The 20,022-nt window shown below is 54.0% G+C and overlaps 1 long non-coding RNA gene across 2 annotated transcripts; it reads right to left on the reverse strand.

Moving 5' to 3' along the window:
• Positions 1 to 5,957: 5,957 nt before the first annotated feature.
• On the reverse strand, positions 5,958 to 16,072 carry LOC140642176 (uncharacterized). Of its 2 annotated transcripts, XR_012038708.1 has the most exons (4): positions 15,833 to 16,072; positions 14,519 to 15,081; positions 7,851 to 8,038; positions 5,958 to 7,559 (listed from the first exon to the last, which is right to left on the reverse strand). It is a non-coding gene; the product is annotated as an uncharacterized lncRNA (long non-coding RNA). The 2 variants fall into 2 exon arrangements; XR_012038706.1 differs by having other exon boundaries at positions 5,958 to 8,038.
• Positions 16,073 to 20,022: the final 3,950 nt, after the last annotated feature.

A 20,022-nucleotide genomic window follows, 5' to 3' on the forward strand; every position in this document is an offset into this window, starting at 1 on the left:
CCCGGCTCCGACGCCCAGACACGGGCTCGTCCCGCATTTTAGCGCCTGCCCCGGGGCTGACCTGGCCGCACCCTGGGGCCGCCCTGGCTGCACTCTGGGGCCGACCTGGCCGCACCTGCGCCTTCAGCCTCCGCTCCGTCCTGTGAGCCGAAGGTTCGCACGTCTGTCTGCTTGCACCCCGCACACCTGGGGTGCTCATGCCCGCCCCGCGTGCCACCAGGCCTGCGCATGGAGGCCCGAGCTGGCCTGTGAGGAGTTGGCCTTGGGAGCAGAGCTGTGGGGTTCCCGCCAGCCTGGATCCACGGAATGGCCCAATGGACCCGTAGGCCCGGCTGAGAGATCGGACACATGTTCTTGTCGCCACCAGTTTGGGGAAGGCTTGTGGTGCAGAAACAGGTACGGCCACGTCCTGGGCCGGTGGGCTCAGGCACCCGGGGCCTGGTCTGCAGGACGGGGATGGTCACAGCTCCTCGGCACCTCGGCACCCCTCACCCCTTCCAAACCACATCCCAGGGCATCACTTTCAACTCCGAAGGGTCCTGTTTCTCACTATTCGGTGCTGTGTTTGTATCACCAGGTCACACCAGCTGCCGCACGAGATGAACGCTGCACTCCCGGTGGCCGAGTGACACAAGGGACGACCTCTCTCAGGTCGGGTCCAGATCAGAGGCTCTCTGTCCCCTCTGCAGGGAGCCCGGCTCCTGCCTCCGGGAGCTCTGCCACCGGCCTGTGTGGCCTCCAGGTCCCTGGCTGCAGACAGCGAAGGGGAGCAGAGACCCGGGGACCTCATTCCTCCCCGCCAGCACTTCCACCACGGGTGACGGTACCCAGGACACCCCAGGGGACAGGAACCGTGTGGGCTGGCACCCTGGCTGCTGCTGGCAGGTGCCCGACTCACGATATCCTGGATCAGTGCTCATGCTCATGTCCTGATGACTCCGTGTCACTCAGTGCCGAGCCGTGCAACACGCTTCCCACGACTTTCCTGACCGTCCCTTTATTGTATCTGCCGTCGTACATTTGTTGGTGGAACTCGACTTTTTTTGATGTTGTCCTCGACTTAACCCTGGACTCCGGATCAGGGTGCTGCTCAGTCTCCTGCTCGGCCTGCCGGCCTCCACGCATCCCTTCATGTCTCCCTTTTTTCGTAACGGGCACCTGCGAGCTCCCCTGGGGCTGTGACCCGGATCCCTCCTCCCGGCTCTGCGGACGGCACAGCCCGTTCCTGCCGTTGGCCTCCGGCTTCCAAACTCCCGTCCCCCAGAGTCTCACGCTCTAGCTGGCCGCCCAACGCTGACCCGGGCTTCCCCGCGGGCACCTCAATCCCCCCAGGACCCAGACTGGCCTCCTGAAGCCCTAGCACGGGCACGTGTGTGGTTCCAGCCTCCTCACTCATTCGCTCCTGCCACGCATGCAGGGACGTCCTTTCTCAGCGACGTCCCCAGCACCAGCACACGGGGCTGTGGCTTCCACCTCACGCCGTCCGGGGTCGCCGGGCATCTCCCCCCAACCTGCCCCGCTCATGGTCTCCCTCTCACTGAGCTGGCCCAGCTGGGCGCTGCCCCGAAGCCACACTCCTCCCCGAGCACAACTCTTAGCCCCGTCGGAAACAGTGAGCACTCCGACCCTGGATGGCGCGGTTACAGGGTGGGAGCCCCCTTCAGCCTCCAGGGATGTGGCAAGTGCAGGGAGGAGTCCCCGCTCCCTGCACACCCACGCTCCCCACTCGGAAGTCCCAGCATGCACCAGGGTCAAGATAATGAGGAAGGAGCAGAAACGAGAAGGGGCACGTCTCTGAGAGATGGAGCACCAGACCCGCCCCTGCAGCCGGCGGCCAGTGGGGACCTTCCCGACGTTCAGAGGCCACATTTCCTCCAGAGAAATCCAGAGATGAAGCAGTTTTTACTCTGATTTTGGCGAATCCACTTTCATTTCCAACAATCTCCTCGAGAATCACACATTGCGGTGAAGGGGACAGAATGTTCTAGGCCCTAAGAAGACACGGGTTTGGAATATGGCTGCAGGGTGGAGCCTCGCCGGGCCTCGGTTTCTCCGCAGGGGCGACTTCCAGCGGACAGAGTGGGGGAGGAGGGGTCCCTAACTGGGGCCGCCGTTGCTGAGCTGTCCCGCCGTGAGGACGTCGCACTTCGATTTATTCCTACCCCTTTGTACCTGAGCAACATAACGTGACCATCAATCAAGAACTAATCATCCATTTCTGTATCTTTCCATTAAAAGGGACATTTCTCATCTGCTTGACAAAATGAGTTACGAGCCGCTGCAAACTCCACTCGCCGCCGCGAGTTCATTCGGGAGTGTCCACATCGCAGGAAGGAGCAGGACGGAGAGACCTCGGGGATGCGCTTATTTATCTTGATGACCTGTGAAATCAGTCCGTGTGGCTCCCCCGGGAGCGCTGGGTGCTGGGAGGACGGTTTAATTTCCTTGGGAGGCATGGGGTCCCCGTGTTGGTCTCTGCACTGCACTCGTGACTGATACTGCCTGTCGCAGTTACAGGGCCCGATAGGAAACGAAATGGTAAAAATAGGAGTCGTATTATAGATTTCCAGGTTGTGAATATTTTACAGTTGAATTCATCAAAAATTTAGCTCCGAGGCTGTGGACTGCGCCATAGGAGGTGCTAACCTGTGGCGTGAGTCCTGATTCACGAGGAGGGGAACACGGTTGTTCCGGGAGTCGGGCGACGGGAGTCAGCTCTAACCTCTGTTTCCCTTCCTGTCCGCATCGTTTACAGGATCGCAGGGCCAGCTTGGGGCTCCCAGAAACTCCATTCTGAGCAAAGTCTGAGAAATACACATCCTCGCGGCGAACTTTGCTTTGAAAAAAACCCCGTTAACTCGGGAATAAAAGGCGAGTCTTCAGGATGCAGAGCATGGTCTGCATCCTGAAGGGGACCTGCCTTTTCCTCCAGGGGCCTGTCCAGCTCCGGCTCCTGTGGACCCAGGTCCACTCTCAGCTCCAGGCGCCTGCTGTCCCCTCGCAGAAACGACGCCGCGGTCTCCCGGGGCGCCTCGGACCCCAGCGGCGGTGCCCTGCCTCCCCACCTGCCCCCTAGGTCACGGCCTCCCGCATCTGGGCTCGCCAACCGCCTCCCGGGTTCAGACGCGGTTCCAAAAGTCCCGGGTTCCAGAGTCGACGTCCGCCTTCGTCCTGTTTGCTTGGGCGCTGCCCAGCGGGTGAGCTGTTCCCAATTCATAGTCGCGTCACAGTGAAGGGTGAGTCTGTGGGTCTGTGTCTCCGTCCACGACCCGCACCTCCTGGAGTCGTCCCAGCACAGGCGTGCGTCTGTCCCGGGGCCTCTCCCCGTCTGCTTCAGGGACTCACGGGGACCCCTGGGGTGTGTTTGGGGCCCGTGAGCTTTGAGCTGCGTTTGCAGTGACACAAAGATGCCGTCGGCTGTTGCGCCATCCTCCTCCCATGAGGACACAGTGGCGGTTTCCAGAGGGGACACAGCTGTGGTTTCCCTGCAGACTGGGTGCCGGAGCTGGGCTGAGCCCGCACGACCCTCTGCAGCCGGGCATCCAGGACACGCACAGAAACAGGGGCTGGGGCCTCTCCGGTCACTGGATGCTTCCTTGTTTTGGAAAATACTGCCACAGTCCGTGAAAATATGTTATTTACGTCAACCTGCATGCGCCCATTGCTCTCACTTGAATTAATGAACCTAAGTGTCAGCTCCCTACTTTAATTTCTTTTTTTTAAAAAAATTATTTATTCCTGAGACACACAGAGAGAGGCAGAGACACAGGCAGAGGGAGAAGCAGGCTCCCTCGGGGAGCCCAACGTGGGACTTGATCCCAGGACCCCGGGGTCATGCCCTGGGCTGATGCTAAACCCCTGAGCCGCCTGGGCGTCCCGCCTACTTTAATTTCTAACGGAATTACTACCGAGGGATGGGGTCCAGGCCCATGTGCAGAGGGCCTGGGGCGGGGTGCAAGCTCTCAGAGCCCCCACCCTGCACACGTCACACCCTGTGCAAACCGTGTGAACTGCCTGTGGAGGGGAAAGTGCTGCGTGCACGCCCGCTTTGCTACCTTCTTCTCACTTTGCTGTGAGCAGCTAGGAATACGGCACCGTCTTCAGGCTCAGATGTCTAACGGGCACGTGCAGCCCAGCCCCGGGGTTCTGTGCTCACACGTGCGTATCCCCCTGGAGCTCGACGAGGGGTCTGAGGGCGAAGAGCACACGTTGGCTCCTGAAGCCCTGTGTCCACGCAGCTTCCCATTCGCGTGGCTGGGAGTGTCTGCCGAGCCACACTGGGCGTCCACATGGGGCTTCCCAGGCTGGGCCGACACCCAGGCCCTCGGGCTCCTGCCCCAGCTGCTCCCGGGACGGTGTCCCCGGGTCCCGTCCTGACGCCTGCGGGCGGCTCCGCGGTGAGGGCCATGCGGCAGCGGCGTGGGCGGCGGGCAGTCAGGATGGGCCGCTCAGGAAGGGCTCATGTGGGTCTAAGGCTTTGGGGGAGGCCGGGGCCTGCCTGTAGGAGGAGGCACCTGAGTGGGGGCGCAGACGGTGGGCGACCGCGAGCCTCGGTGGGCGCCCGTCGACGGGGAGTCTCCACGGGCTCTGGCTCGCCCCCCACTTCCCTCCCCTGCACCGGGGCCACCCTCCTGCTCCTCTTCCTCAGGTGAGAACACGGCCCTGTTTCGAGTTGCGTCTCATATTTCCCACGATCCCTGTGTATCTGGAGCAGTTGCGCCTGTGCCCCTTACAAACGCCCCCTCCCCCGGCTCCTGGGCACAGCCCGCCCGTGCGCCTTGGTGGCAACCAGGCTACCCCGTTTCTTCATCTGTTGCAAATGATCGTAGCATTGGACTGCAGGTCGTCCCAAGGGCCGCGTCAACATGATGCACGAAGGAAGGATCTCCACGCCAGCCGCACCGGGTTTTGTGTGGATGTTGAATATTCCGGGCGGGCTCCCCCTTGGTCCCTCGGCCGTCAGTGCTCACACCTGCCAGTGCTCCACTTCCTGCTCTGCTTAAGAACTACGGACACGTACCCTGGGATTTGAGGGGTAGCGGAGCTGATCGAAGCCGGAGAACATCCCCGAAACTGCACGGACACAAGCGGCGCCGCCAACTGCCCACCCTGCCACGGGATCCCACGCAGAGCCACGGGCACCTGCTCGCACGCAGCTGGCGATGCCGTGACATCGAGGCCACGGCCCAGACGCCCACGGACACGCACCCGGCTCCGGACAAGAGTGGTCGTGCCCGCACGGGGCAGCCGCGGGGCCAGGCTGTGGTGCTTCACCGGCTCTCAGGCTCAGGTGCGCGGCGTGGGCCTCACCGGCACGGAGTCTCCTCCTCATGCAGGTGTCCTCCCCGAGGTCCTCCTGTGCTGGCCTCCCTTCTCACGCCTGCATCTCTGCATCGCCGCTGGACCCGCGGCCCCTCTCGGCCGTGACCTCCGCACCCCTCACCGCGGGAAGGCGGGGAAATCTGGCAGGTCACACACAATGCTCTCACGTCCCTGTTCCCGGCGTTTGGCATTTGTTTCAGGATGATTTACAACAAGTGCGTTGCTTTTGGATCCATTACTGAAACGAGGTGAGATCCGTCCTGTGTTTGGAGAGGGGAGCGTGGGCCTGTGGCCACCCCCACCGGAGTTTGTGGCTGGCCTGGGGTGAGGTCACAGACTAGCCGGGGCGGGGGGGGTCACGGGCTGACTGGGGGTCTCAAGCTGGCCCGGGGGGGTCTCAGGCTGGCCCGGGGGGGTCACAGGCTGGCCCAGGGAGGGTCACAGGCTGGCCCGGGGGAGTCTCAGGCTGGCCCGGGGAGGGTCACAGGCTGGCCTGGGGGGTCTCCGGCTGGGGCTGTGCTCCTGGGGCCTGGCCCAACACCCCTCCCTAAGCCCTCCCACACCCCTGCTCCTGAGCCTCTCACAAACTCATGTGTTACTTTTACTTTTCTTTTTTTAAAAATATCCACCTATCATTTCAGATGCATGAAGATTTATTTTGTTTTGCCTTATTTTTCCCTCCTTTTAAAAAAAATCCTAGAGTGAACAGAGGATGACAGATTTCATACCTGCCGCGGAGTGGAATGTGTGCTGGGCCCAGACTCTTCCCAGCTTTCCTGCCTCCCCTTGGGGACTGGGAGCACCTGGGGTCACCCCCACTGCTCCAAACCTCTGCCCCTGACCTACCTCCTGCACAACTGTGGGTAATGTGGCCCCACCACGTGGGGTTCACGTCAGCTGAGCTGTAATCACGCGGCCCGGTGCAGGTGCAGTGAACGCGGAGCCTCCCGCCTGGTGGTCAGTGAGCTGCAGGCCCTCCTGGCCCGTGGGGGGACGCTGGGGACCTCAGCCTCAGGTGGTCTCACATCTGCCTTTGGGGGGCTGCTATCGGGGAGCCTCACGATTGGTCTGCCTGGGTCTCCTCTCCAGCCCGGCCCTAGCCTTTCCTCTCTGGGCCATGCCCACTCTTTTCAGGGTCCCTCCCTTGTAGGGAGCCTCCCACCCCACCAAGCCCTCTGCATAGAAGCCCATCACCCCTGACCTCCTATGTCATCTTGGGGGACAATTTCTGGCTGCTGCCCAGCAACTTCCTTTAATTCAGGTCCAGCTGCAGCAAGCCTGGCAGATTTCCTTAAAAAGAAAGCCCTGAAGACAGATGACATGTGCAGCCATTTGCCAGGGCAGCCGTGACAAACTACCAGTGTCCAGGTGGCTCGAAACAGCAGAGATTTATTCTCACGCAGCGTGGAGGTCAGAGAGGGCAGCGCCAAGCTCCCTGCAGAGGCCCCAGGCAGGGCTCTTCCCTGCCTCTCCAGCCCCTGGGTGCTCCTGGGCTGTGGCCATGCCCCCCGTCATCACAGCCCCTGTCATCACATGGCCCCTCCGTGTGCATCCGTGTGTCCTCTCCTCTCTTAGAAGGACTCCAGTCATTACATTTAGGGCTCATTCGAACCCAGGGTGGTCTTATTCTGAGTTCCCTAACCTGGCTGGGCTTGGAACCTCCTTCTGGGGACCCATGAGTTCCCACCACGGCTTCCTTCCCCATCACTTCATTTCACACACATTTGTCCACCCGGAGCCCCAGCCTCCAGAGTCCCAGTCAGAGGGTGAGCGGGGTGTCAGCAGGAATCAGCAAGTTAATATGCAACCTTTTTGCTTGAGGGAATATTGCCTTCAGGAACCCGGCCCACTGGGATAGGAGCTTGTGTCTCCCCTGTCATGCGCCAGTGCGGAAACCGCCTCCTCCTCCGCCTCCTCCCCCACCTCCTCCCTCGGCCTCCCAGGGACCCACAAGAACGTGACCTGGGACCCACGTTCCAGGAGCAGATGGGGCTCTTCCCACTTCCTGGCAGGTGAGTGCGGCCTTGGCACCGTCACTGCTCCCTGTGGGTGACTGGTGAGCCTCATGTCTCTCTGTTGGCAGGGGTGGGATGGCGCCGACTCCCTCCATGCCTCGGTGACAGGTGCAGGGACAGTTTCTGTAGTCCCTCACTCTGAGAAGCAGCAAAGATGCAACAGGCCCAGCACCAGGCCCTTGGCTAGGAGGCATAAGAGTGCACCCACACAGCTGTGGCGACCTGGTTAATTAGAATTCAGGGACATTCACTTTAGTAGAAGAGCAATTAGGGGCTTTGCCTGCGTGTGTGGGGGAGCGAGCTGGTGACGAGGGAGGCTGGATGGCCTGCACCCTCCAGATGGGAATCAGCATGCTCCCGGAGAGTGAACCGTTGCCAGCCCTGCCTCCCATCTGCCCGGAGGGGACATGCTGGAGCGTATACAAAAATAACTCCGGATTTCAGGTTGTTCTCAGCATCCTAGCTTTACAAGGGTTGATCCTAAAATCACAATTTCGTGTCTCAAGTACTCACAGTTCCTCCTGCACCCTGCCAGCTATGGACGGCTGGCACTGCAGTGTGGGTGGACATGTTCTTTTATGGGTCTTTCTCAAAGAACACAGATGAGTGTAGTTATCACCACTTGATGCTGCCAGAGTCATATTTGCAGCTTGCAACGGGCCCACTCATTCATCTGATGACTGTTCATTGATCCACATGACCTAAGAATACGAGATGCATATGACTCAGAGCAAGAAGCAATACATTCGATCAGCAAGTGTGCATTTCGTTGATTGGGGTTTTGCAAAGGGAAGTCCAGGCAGTGCCTGGAGTCCAGGAATGCTCCTCTCAGCAGGTGTCACAAAGGGCACACCCACTGCAGCGTGGAGATGGCCAAGGAGAGGGATAGGGACCTGGGGCATAGGCAGGTGCAGAGAAGGTAGAGACGCACAAGGCCTTGGAAAGAGTCCCAGAAGGCCATGCAGTCAAGCAGAGAAGTGACGTGATTCCAGTAGCAGTGTTGGAGACTTCTTCCAGCAGCTGCTGGGTGAAGAGGGTGTCTGAAGCAGGCAGAGGGAGGCGGGCTATTGGGGCAGCTTTGGGGGTGGTGGGAGTTTGGGCCAAAGGAAGACAGACGAGACAGAGATAAGTGAGCAGCTAGGAATAGCCGGGAGTTGTGGAATGGTGAGCGGGCGTGGGCTCAGGACAGAGGAATGCGGGCCCTGGAGCCAGGCCCTTGTTAGGTTTTTCTGGAGCTGGTGGCCAGCCAAGCATTGGACCACAGATCTCACTGTATATGAATTATGTCTAAATAAAGATGTTAAAAACCACTTTATCAATAAGGTAGAAAAAAATAGATGAAATAGACAAACTCACAGAAAAAAAAAGCCTTACTAAATTGGCACAAATAATAGCAAATCTGAATTATTTAAAATCTGACAAAGGAGATTGCCCTATAATCAAAATCCCTCACATGCACATGCAAACACACAAACTTCAGCTTAGTTGCCTAGTGGCTGAAGTTTTTCTAAATATTCAAGAGCTCAGATCTGTTGTAACCAAACTGTTCCAGACATTACAAAATGAAAGAGCATTTCTCAGCCCATTTATGGGACCAGCAGGACTTTGACATCTAAGCTTGGAAAATTAAAAGAAGGGAAGTTTATAGGATGGCCTCTCTTATAAATGTAGACAAAGAAATCCTAAGCAAAATACTAGCAAACCAAACCTATACACATATCATATCATAAATGATCATAGCCAAGTTTGGCTTATTCTAAAATGCAATATGGTTTGACATTAAAATATTAGCTACTACCCTGCTTTCAGTTCAAATGTACAGATTCATAAATGAACATTGTTTGCACTCTAACAATTAAAGCATTCCAGATACTTGAAAAAATATGTATGTCAAAGGCAAGAACATCAAGAGTCCAGGACTAAAGCAACATAAATGATCTAAAGTCCAGATAGTGAGGAATTAGTACTGCTCCTGCCCCCGGTGGGACTGCAGAAGGAATCCTGTAGGTACAGGCAAGAGAAGCCCGCCCAGGTTCTTACAGACTTTCAACAACATGGTTTGGCACCAGATAGTCCCTGGATAATATGCAGCAGCAGTGGCTTCTCTCAAGTATAAGTCACATGCTTTCAAAAGTGGGAGGCATTCCAGGAGAGCTGAGAGACCCCCAGCTCCTGAGGACAATTGGGGTGATGTGTGGTTGCTGAGACAAATCCCTGATGCATTCCAGGCTTTCAAAGTTAATCTGAAGAGAAAGGGGAGGGGAGCAGATAAGAATCTCTCTAACGAATTGCAATCCATCCCAGGAGGTAGGAGAACCAAGGGCGGCATCCACAGAGCCTGCGGTGGGGCAGAGGAGAAACACTCTGAGCTCAAAGAGCCTTCATTAGGACTGGACGAAAGCCCTAACTGGAGCTGGTGTCCCCAACAACCCAAAAACAGGCCACCAAACCCACATTAGAAAAATACCATCCACAGAGGCATAATTCTCTTTAGTGCTCAGAATCTAGGCTCTGAAAAGGAAGTTTTTTTTGATACATCCTCTCAAAATATTTGGAACTGATGATAAACTAATGCAAGGCCCAGAACCAGCTCAACTGTGGGTCAGGCTTTGAGACAGTGCCCTATTCTGGATGTGAATATTATTGATTGCAGTCCGGGCTTTTCTTATGTGCTGTGCATCCAAAATGGTTTTAGGATATCATACACACACACACACACACACACACACACACAGAAATGTGACTCATTTTCTAGAGAGGAAACAGTGAATAGAAGAAGAGTCAGAGAAGACTGCTATGTTGAGTCATCAGACGGGACTTTGAAATAATTTAGTTAAAAAATGTCAAAGACCTAGTGGATATATATTAAGAATGGCAAAAATGCAAGATGGAACAGGATGGAACTGAATCTGTGTTGGACAAACTTCAGAACAAGAGACTTGACCTCTTTCCTGCCAGGGACTCCATCTGGTCTACACTGGCTAAGGACTCCGGGTGAAAGGTAAGTGCTATGAGGCGGGCCCAGAACAAAACAAACAAAAGAAAGGCAAAGACCCACTACTGCTTCCCACTAGAGACAGACTTAACTGTAAGATACAGGACAGACAGAAGGACGGGAGGTGGAGGAAAGAGGCCCCATGCCGACACTGGCGGTACTGCTACCAAACAGCCGACTTTAGGAGAACGAGTTTTGGTGGACATGAAGACAGCTGATTTTATAATGATAGAGCGATAGATTCATCAAAGAGATGCAACATATTAGGTAAGTCTTGGCCTAACAGCAGAGGTTCAAAACACATGAAGCAAAATTGTCAGAAACCAAGACAGAAATATGCAGACACGTAATCATGGCTCACAGTTTTTATCACCAATCTTTCCATTGCTTGAAAGAATAGGGAAATTATCTGTGTATAATATGAAAATGATTGTCAACCTACATGTATCACTTGAAATTTATACAAACACCCTAGGCAACCTCTGCAGGATGTGTGTTCTTTGCAATCACGAGTGAAACTTTCTTCAAGATAGACCCTATGTGGGCTGTAGAAACAGTGTTGATATATACAAAGGAATTAAATAGAAAAAGAGTTATACAGAACATATGCTCTAACAATGGTTTTATTTTTTTTAAAGAGAGACAGAGACACAGGCGGAGGGAGAAGCAGGCTCCACGCAGGGAGCCCGATGTGGGACTCCATACAGGGACTCCGGGATCCTGCCCTGAGCCAAAGGCAGATGCTCAACTACTGAGCCACCCAGGCATCACTCTAACAATGGTTTTAGACTGGAGATCAATAACAGTGACATACTTAGGGACCCCTGGGTGACTCAGCGGGTGAGCGTCTGCCTTCGGCTCAGGTCATGATCCCATGGTCCTGGGATCGAGTCCCACATTGGGCTCCCTGTGAGGAGCCTGCTTCTCCCTCCACCTGTGTCTCTCTTTATGTGTCTCTCATGAATAAACAAATAAATAAATCTTAAAAAAAATCCTAATGAGATACTTAAATCATCCACAAATATTTGGAGGTTAACCTGTGACTGCTAAATACTGCGGGGATGGAAGAAGAAACCATAGAGGGAATGCGATCATATTTCAAATTGAATCATAATGAAAACCTAACATATCAAAATCGTTGGTATGCAGCTAGTGAATTCAGGGAGAAATTTATGGCTTATATTTTTAAAAAATGGTATAAATAAATAAAATATGATTCTACCTTAAGAAAAACCAGTAGTAGAAAAGCAAACTTAAAGTGAGTGGAAGAACTAAGATCAGTAATGGATACAATAGAAAATTAAAAAAGCAACAAAAACAAAGGGTGTTTCTTTGAAAAACTAATAGTAATGAACTTCCAACAACACCGATTGAATGCAGCAAAAGGAAGAAAATAGAAATCACCAACGTCAGGAAGTGCAGACATTACATGCACTGGAAGGGGAAGTTATCAATTCTTTATGAACAGAATCTCAACAATTTTGATGAAGCAAAAAATTCCTTGAAAAATACAGAGTACCACACTGGACCTAAGAAGACACAGAAAGTCTAAGCAAACCTACATCTATTACGTAAATTGAATTCATAATCAGAAATATCCCCAAGAAGGAAATTGCATATTCAGATGGCTTCATCGGAGAATTGAACCAAACATTTATTATTAATACCAATATTACACAAACTCTTTCATAAATAGCATACGAGGGGCCCAAGTGCCGGCAAAGGAATCGTCAAGAAGCAGAACTGCAGATTCACCACCATCGCTCTTGCAAGAAGATGCAGAAATACTTAATGAAACGTTGATGTTCAAACCCAGCAATAAATGAAAAGATTAAAACCGTGACTGAGCTTCATCCCAAGAATGTGAGATTAGTTTAATATTCACAAATCAAGGTGCTATAGCTCATCGGGAGAATAAGAGCAAAAACAAACATGATTATATTCGCACACGAAGCAGAAGCACATGATCAAGTGCACAGTGGAATCTCCCCGCAAAGGAGGAGTGGAAGCGGATCTGCAAAATCTGCTAAAGGAGTATTTATGAAAAGCCTGAAGCTAACATCTTAATTAATGGTAAAAAGCTGACAGTGATCCAGCAGTTCCACTTAGGCCCCCGAGTTGAAAGCAGAGTCTCGAGGGGATGTTTGTAGACTCGCGTTTGCAGTGGCATCGCTCACGGCAGCTCAGACACGGAAGCGGCGTGTGCGTCCATCAGTGGAACAGAACGTGGTCCATCCAGATGATGGCGAAGCGTTCCACCTTCCGAAGGGAGGAAGCCCTGACACCTGCTAGGACGTGGGTGAAGCTCGGGGCCGCTGTGTTAGTGGAAACGAGCCAGTCACACACACACACACATGTGCACCAAATCCCACGATTCCACTTACGTGAGGTACCCAGCAGAGTCAGACCCACGGAGGCAGAGAGCGGGTGGTGGTGCCAGGGGGCAGGGGACAGGATGACTTGGGAAGATGGAAAGGTTCTGGAGATGGATGGGGTTGGTGTTTGTACATTATGAATGTATATAAAACCACTTACAAACAGTTGAGATTGGTAAACTTGATGCTACACATATCTTCCCACGTTAAAAAATTGGAAAAAAAAAAGGGAATAAATCTAGGATATGTACCTGTTCTGTCTCTACTCAAAGATTATGCAGGAGGTTCTTACGACTCAGGATGGAAAACAAAGAAAATAAAAACAACGAAATTTGGAAAAAACAAAGCTGCCAGCAGCATTGTGTTCACATCAATTCCGCGCAATAGAGCGAGGGAACCGACCCAGCCAGGCGGCAGGACACAATTCTGTCCCACTGCTGGTATTTACTGGCTAGGACGTGCTGGGGGTGTGCATGCAGGGGCGCCCGGGGGCTCAGTGGGTGGGCGCCTGCCTTGGGCTCCAGGCATGACCCCGGTCCCACATTGGGCTCCCTGAAGGGAGCCTGCTTCTCCCCCTGCCTGTGACTGTGCCTCTCTCTCTGTGTCTCATGAATAAATAAATAAAATCTTTTTTAAAAAAAGAATGTCTATGCAGGGTCATTCATAATTGCCCCAAACTGAAGATGGCCAAGCAGTCTATCAACAGGAGAGCAGATAAACAATGGGAGCGCACCCATAAGACGGACGATTTTCTCAGTAATAGGGAAAAAGATGCACGTCGGACCGTGACGCTTCCTCACGGAAGCACCCGGCGGAGGAGCTGAGGCAAAAGTGCACACACCGTGTGTTCGGTCTGCGTGGACTTTGAATGAGGCAAAACTAGTCTGCGGGGGGCAGGAGCCAGTTATTGGTGGTGGGGGAACCTGTGGGGACACCTTTCTGGGAGGATGGGGATGTGTTATATCTCGTTTTGGGTGCAGGTAACACGGATGCACATGACTGATAAAACTTAGTGACCTGAACGTGCAAGGATTTTGTGCCTTTGTATGTCAATTATACCTTTAAAAAAAAAAGAACCAAAAAATTTTAATGTAATTCACCACATTAATAGAATAAGCTAAAATAATCACTTTAACAGGTGCAACATAAAGCCCTTAGAAAACATCAGTGTTCGTTCATGATAAAAACCCTTAGCGAGCCGATCGATAGAAGAGTGGAACTGCCTTAACCTGACAGGGCGACATACGCCCTTGGGATAGGATAACGGAGTCTTTTCACCGGAAAGGGAACGAGAAAAGGGTGCTTATTGTCACCGCCGCTTTTTAACATTGGACTGAAGAGTTCTAGCTGGTATAGCAAGGCCAGCGGGTGGGGGGAGAAGAAAGTATGGGGATTGGAATATAAGAAATAAAATTTATTTGACTACAACATAATTGATTATATAAAACTTCAAAAAGGTCATGGAATAATTATTAGAATTAATAAGCTGTATTTATTGTGGCTACTGGAACAAGGTAAATACCAAGTTTGTCTTTACATAGAAGCCAACAATTAGAAATGGAATTTTAAAAATGTTATATAAACAGTATCAGAAATATTAAACACAAAGGAATAAATCTAATAAGGAGTGTGCACGACCTCTGAAGAGAAAATGTTACTGGAGAAATTAGCCCAAGATGCAGGGAGGGTGTGTGTGGTGGTGGCATGGGGTTTGGAGGGGGTCCTGAGGGCGGAGGGGCCGGGTGGGGAGGCGGGCGGAGGGGGCGGCCTGGAGGTCTCATATTTGGGGCAGCGAGAAGCAAGACACCTACCCCAGGGCCCTGCTCTGGCCATGTTGGATGAGACGGTGTCTCGCAGGCCGAGCGAAGGGAGGGAGTCAAGGACACGACCCGATGCGAGAGCGTGGAGCCCGTTTAATCCACAACAACACGGTGGACGCCGATCTGAAGCCTAACGAGGGGTGGCGGGGCCTGTGCCCCATCCACATGGCCGGACACCCAGCAGAGGACTTGCCAGCGCGAGAAGGCCATCCCCTTGGGTTTGGAGACATCAAGTGGGAGGCGGCGGTCCCCCCTCCGAGCTGCGATGGCCTGAGGGTGGCGTGTCCTTCACCACCTGCCTTCCTCTAGTTCATAGACCGAGCATCCGTTGTGTTCTCGTCACTGGCAGTGTAGACCTCGGCCCCTGGGGGATCCCGTGAGGCTGTGCTGCGTCCCCGCCGGCCTCCACTCTCCAGTCGTGGAACCCCGCGCTCAGAGCGGGTGCTTGGGAGGGGACACGTGCCGACGGGGACGGCCTCTGCTCCTCGGCTCCGGAGAATGACCTGTAGGTGGGCGGCTCTCCCACGTGCCCCGTTATTCAGGGGGCTGTTCAGCTGAAATCGTTCAAGGGATCCACAGTGGGTTACATAGCAATTGCCGGCTGCGACACCAACCCCCCCCTCCCCCCGAGCCCTTTGGGCAGCTGACAAACGAGGGTGTGAAATGACTCTTTGTTCCCTGTTAATACTGTGGGGGGAATGCAGAATCGGGCCTTCCAGTCGGAGATGGGCAAGCAAAGCGGGAGCGAGTGGCGGGGTGGGGGGACCAACGGCCTGGTGCGTTAGCTCGTTAAACCAGTGGGCTGCACAGCGCCCACCGAGGACGCGCTCACCATGGCTTGAGCCGCGCCGACGGGGGGCACCGCCCCGGCTTCCTTCCCGCCACACGGCCTGGCCCCCCGGAGTCCTCTCAGTGACGCAGGGAGGGGGGCGCCTCCGCAGGACGCGGGAGCCCCCCAAATGCTGTGCGGTGTGGCCACTTCACGTGTGGTCCTCTTAGGGAGGCCGCCCCACACCCTGCACCCTCATCGGACGAAAGACACGGGGTGGGGGGGTGACAGTCCTCAACTACCATTTTTCCTGAGGCTTTCTTTGTATTGTATTACTTTAAAATTTTTTTTTTTTTTATTTGAGAGAGAGAAAGAGAGAGAGTGAGCAGGAGATGGAGCAGAGAGAGAGGGAGAAGCAGCTCCCCGCTGAGCAGGGAGCCTGATGTGGGGCTCGATCTCAGGACCCCGGGATCCCGCCCTGAGCGACCGGCAGACACGTCACTCATGGAGCCCCCAGGTGCCCCGTGTGAAATTACCGTTAAGCCCACTTCGGGGGCTCTCGGACCGCAGCCTCCTGGCTCCCGAGGTCTCTCCATCATTCCAAGAACATCGTTTTACACGCACACACGGCCTCCAGGGGGTCCCTCTCACACAGCCGGCTCCTGGTTGTGAAGGACGCGTGGCCCACTCTCCACGGATGCGGCTCCCGCCAGGCCCTGGAGGACGCTCTGCTCGGCCACACCTTCTCTTGGGATATCACTGTGTCACCCGCGGCAGCTGCTGGGGAAAGCCACAGAGTCATGCGGCCCTGAGACACGCCGGATTGGTCGCCATGGCCACCATGCCATCGGGTGTCTGGGTGCCCCTGTTCTCGGAGTGACTGAACCTCCCCCGTTGCTGCAGCCCCTCCCCTGACACCTGCTGCCTCGCTGAGCTGCCTCTCGACCTCGGCAGCGCCCAGCACCCTCCCCTCTGGTTAAGGACATCAGCCCCGTCCCTCTACCTCCTCATGGACTCCCCTCACTGCTAGTCCCCCTGGCCTGTGTCACTGCACTTCCCCTGAAATTCAGACATGCCTGGGCTGCTCTCATCTTAGTGAAAAGTAGGCCAGTAGACCCCCTTGAAGAAAAGGTGTCTTTGTCCCAGGGGAGCCCTCCATGTGCTCCTCCCGCCGATGGGTCATGAGGGGCTGTGCTCACCCCTTGCACGGCCCAGAGTCCCAGGAGCCTGTCTAGTCTCCCACCTTCTGCTGGAAATGCCTCCTGCCCAGCGGGGGTCGGGTGGCTAGCCTGGTGGCTACTCTTAACGCTCTGTCTTCCTCGCCTCCGTGCAGACGCTGGAGCTGCGCACCAAGCTCTCTTCTTTTTAAAATTTAAATGCAATTAATTAACATATAATATAGTATTAGTTTCAGAGAGACAAGTCAGCGAGTCATCAGCTGTATAAACACCTGGTGCTCAGCCCATCGCGTGCCCTCCTTCAGGCCCATCCCCCAGGGACCCTGTCCTCTCACCTCCTCCCCTCCAGCGACCCTATTTGTTTCCTAGAGTTAGGAGTCTCTTATGGTTTGGATCCCTCTCTGATTTCTTCTTATTTTCTTTTTCCCTCCCTTCCCCTACGAGCTTCCATTTTGTTTCTTACATCCCACATAGGAGTGAGATCGTATAGTATTTATCTTTCTCTGGTTGACTTATTTCATTCATCATAATGCCCTCTAGGTCCATCCGTGTCATTGCAAATGGTAAGATTTCATTCTTTTTGATGGCTGAGTAATGTTCGTGTGTGTGTGTGTGTGTGTGTGTGTGTGTGTGTGTATCCACTGCATCTTCTCTATCCAGCTGACCACTCTCATATTTCTTTGAAAGGAGAAGGGGACTAAGGTCGGGCTCCCACATTCTGCACTTTGACTCACCTCAACGGTGCTTGCACATATAGATTTAAAAATAATTCACAGTGTGCACTTTTCACAAAAATGATTCCTATACACTAGGTGTGAAATAGGAGACTGTTTTAGGAGGGGAAGTCTTGAGTGGATCCCAGATGGAAATAAAGATCCAAAATAATCCCATTTTCCAGGAGAAGAAAGTTGCCAAGTATTATTTCACTGTAACCGTGAACAAGTTTTTTTTCACTTATTACACACATTTTTACTGTAAGTGGCTGAGAAACACTTCTGGTGTAGTTTTAAGTCTTGATGTCAATGGCAATGAATCTCTGAGAGTAATATATGTGATTTCATAACAAACATTGACTCACAGTAATATGAAATCTCAGTTTTATATTAGCCAGATGGAGAAAATGGTGGTTTATGTTCAAGGCCTCAAATTATGATGAATCATTTTTCTTGTACAGGGAACTGGGTTGCTCACCAGTTAAATTAGTTAGTGTACTTATAACAAGACCTGGTAAAGTCTGAATGCTGCAAGCTATTAGCTGCCTCAGCTATTATGACGCTAATAATATTTATTCTTTATATTGTTCCTCGCTAAATGGATCAAAATGAATCCAATTAATTAAAATGAACTGTAATTAGGGAAACTAAATCTGTAGAAGCAAAAGAGCAAATGAAATGTCAGATGGAAAACACATTGCAACAGTGTTCAGTTAACTTCTGGGTGCCCTTGGCCACCGAAGACCCCGGGACCCCGCCTTGTCTATCAGGCTCGTTCGCCACTGAGGTTCTGGAAGGAAAAGCAGAGGTCAGGAGGCCCAAGCGGGACACGTGCGGTGGGATCGCCTACGTTTCCGTGCTTCAGAGAAGCCAGTCTCCCTGAAGGGCGGGATGGAAAGGCAGAGGTCTCGTCTCACTTTGGAGGCCTTGCAACAGGGGCATGACATCAGCTGAGGCTGCCCCCAGCCCTGACCCGACCCAGGTCCTCATGAGGGGATGTGGTGAGCCCCCTGCCCTCTGCCTTGTGGAGGAGAGAGCATCCCCTCTGAGGGATGACACACTCTGTGGCCACGTCACACCTGACACCCAGGAGGCTCTTTTCTCTTGGGATGTGAGATGGGAAAAAGGCCATTTAAAAAAAAAAGATTTTATTTATTTACTTATGAGAGACACAGAGAGAGAGGCAGAGACACAGGCAGAGGGAGAAGCAGGCTCCACGCAGGGAGCCCGACGTGGGACTCGATCTCAGGACCCCAGGGTTACGATCTGAACCAAGGGCAGATGCTCAACCGCCGAGCCCCCCAGTGTCCCGGGAAAAGGCCATTGTGACCAACAGGCGAGAGGAAGAAAAGTCCCGGGGATGACAGTCAGGCCCTGAGGTCAGCAAACAGGCCTGGACAGCGGTAGCCATACATATGCTGAGGAGGATAAAGGGGAGGCCTAAAAAAGTGGAAGAAAATACGCATAATTTCAATGCTGAGTGGGGCTTTACTAACAATCCTCAAACGGGAAAAGTCCTCAGGGCTGGAAAGTACAATCCCTGGAGCGGACTGGACGCGGGGAGGACAGAGCGGCCAGCAGGGGGACGCCCGTCAGGGACGTGATAACGCGAATCCCTGAAACGCATTCCCAGGAACCCGGAACGGGCGGGAGTAGAAGTCTCCAGGGATCGTGGGGCCCCGGGAACACGGTCTCCACGAGCTGTGGACCACGGAGAGCGCTTCGCACCTACGCACGAGATAGTCTCGAGAAACGACAAGGAAGCAAAGATGTCATCAAACTAGCAAAGGCATGAAAGATGGTGCGGTAGTGTCTCGCCGTTTGGCGCAGAACAGAGGGCGACCGCCCCGTTGCCAAGATCGACGGCGACTCGTAGAGTGGATGTGGGCACAGGCAGGATTCACGGGCAGGTGGGAGCACGGGTGGATCGTGCGCTCCCCTCCCCGTGTTCTCCGTCGGCCGAGGCCCAACCGAAGATACGTGGTAGCAGGTTAAGGAAACGTGTCTGAGCTGCGGGGTGTCGTGACCAGTAACAGCTAAACTTTGCACCAGCAGGTGCAACGAGGTGATCGGATGAAATAGCAAAGGGACTTGATTTATGGAAATGAAGGTCAGGAAGGACCGGGAGCAGACCCGACCACGTGCCGAGGGGCCGGCCAGTGCGCCGCGAGTGCCTCCATCCGCAATTCTATTAAACGCAACTGAAGCCACGCTCCTGAGCCCGGAACCAGACAGAACCACCGCTGCCCACAGATGGCACGGCCACGTGATCGGGCCACATCTTGGGACACAAATGCCCTGCGTTTCTGATACTAGCAAGGATGGCGGGAAATGGAAAGTACGAAGTAGTCTGTTTTAAACCAGCGCCAAAAGATGAGAAATACATCAGTATAAATCTAACAAAATGTGGGTGGGCTGGTGCACCCGGATCTAGGAACACTGGCACAAGCAGTCGGAGAAGAACTAGATACAGGGAGGGGGCTTGGTGCTCTGCGCTCGCCTCCAGGGGCACGTCCGGCCAGTACATCCAGCCTGCGGCCTCTGGGGCCTGGAGCACCTGGGATGTGGTTATGCCGCGTACCCCCTTGGCGTTCCCCCCTCTGTGTCCCTCTGCTGTCCCCGCCTGAGGAGGGCCCTTGCCCGTGCCCTCAGGAGCACTCTACTTCGGGGGCGACCAGGTGGCTGGCCCTCCCTGGGGACGGCTAGGAAGGGGTTCCTGTCACTGTTCCTCCAGCCCAGCCCAGTGGTGCACTGGGGGCGGCTCATCCATCTACCCCTCATCACCTACGCGCCCCGAGGTGCCTCTGCACCTGCCCTGAGCTCCTGCTCCCCAGG

The sequence above is a fragment of the Canis lupus genome, chromosome 11 (assembly GCF_048164855.1).
Source record: "Canis lupus baileyi chromosome 11, mCanLup2.hap1, whole genome shotgun sequence".
NCBI classification, from domain to species: domain Eukaryota; kingdom Metazoa; phylum Chordata; class Mammalia; order Carnivora; family Canidae; genus Canis; species Canis lupus.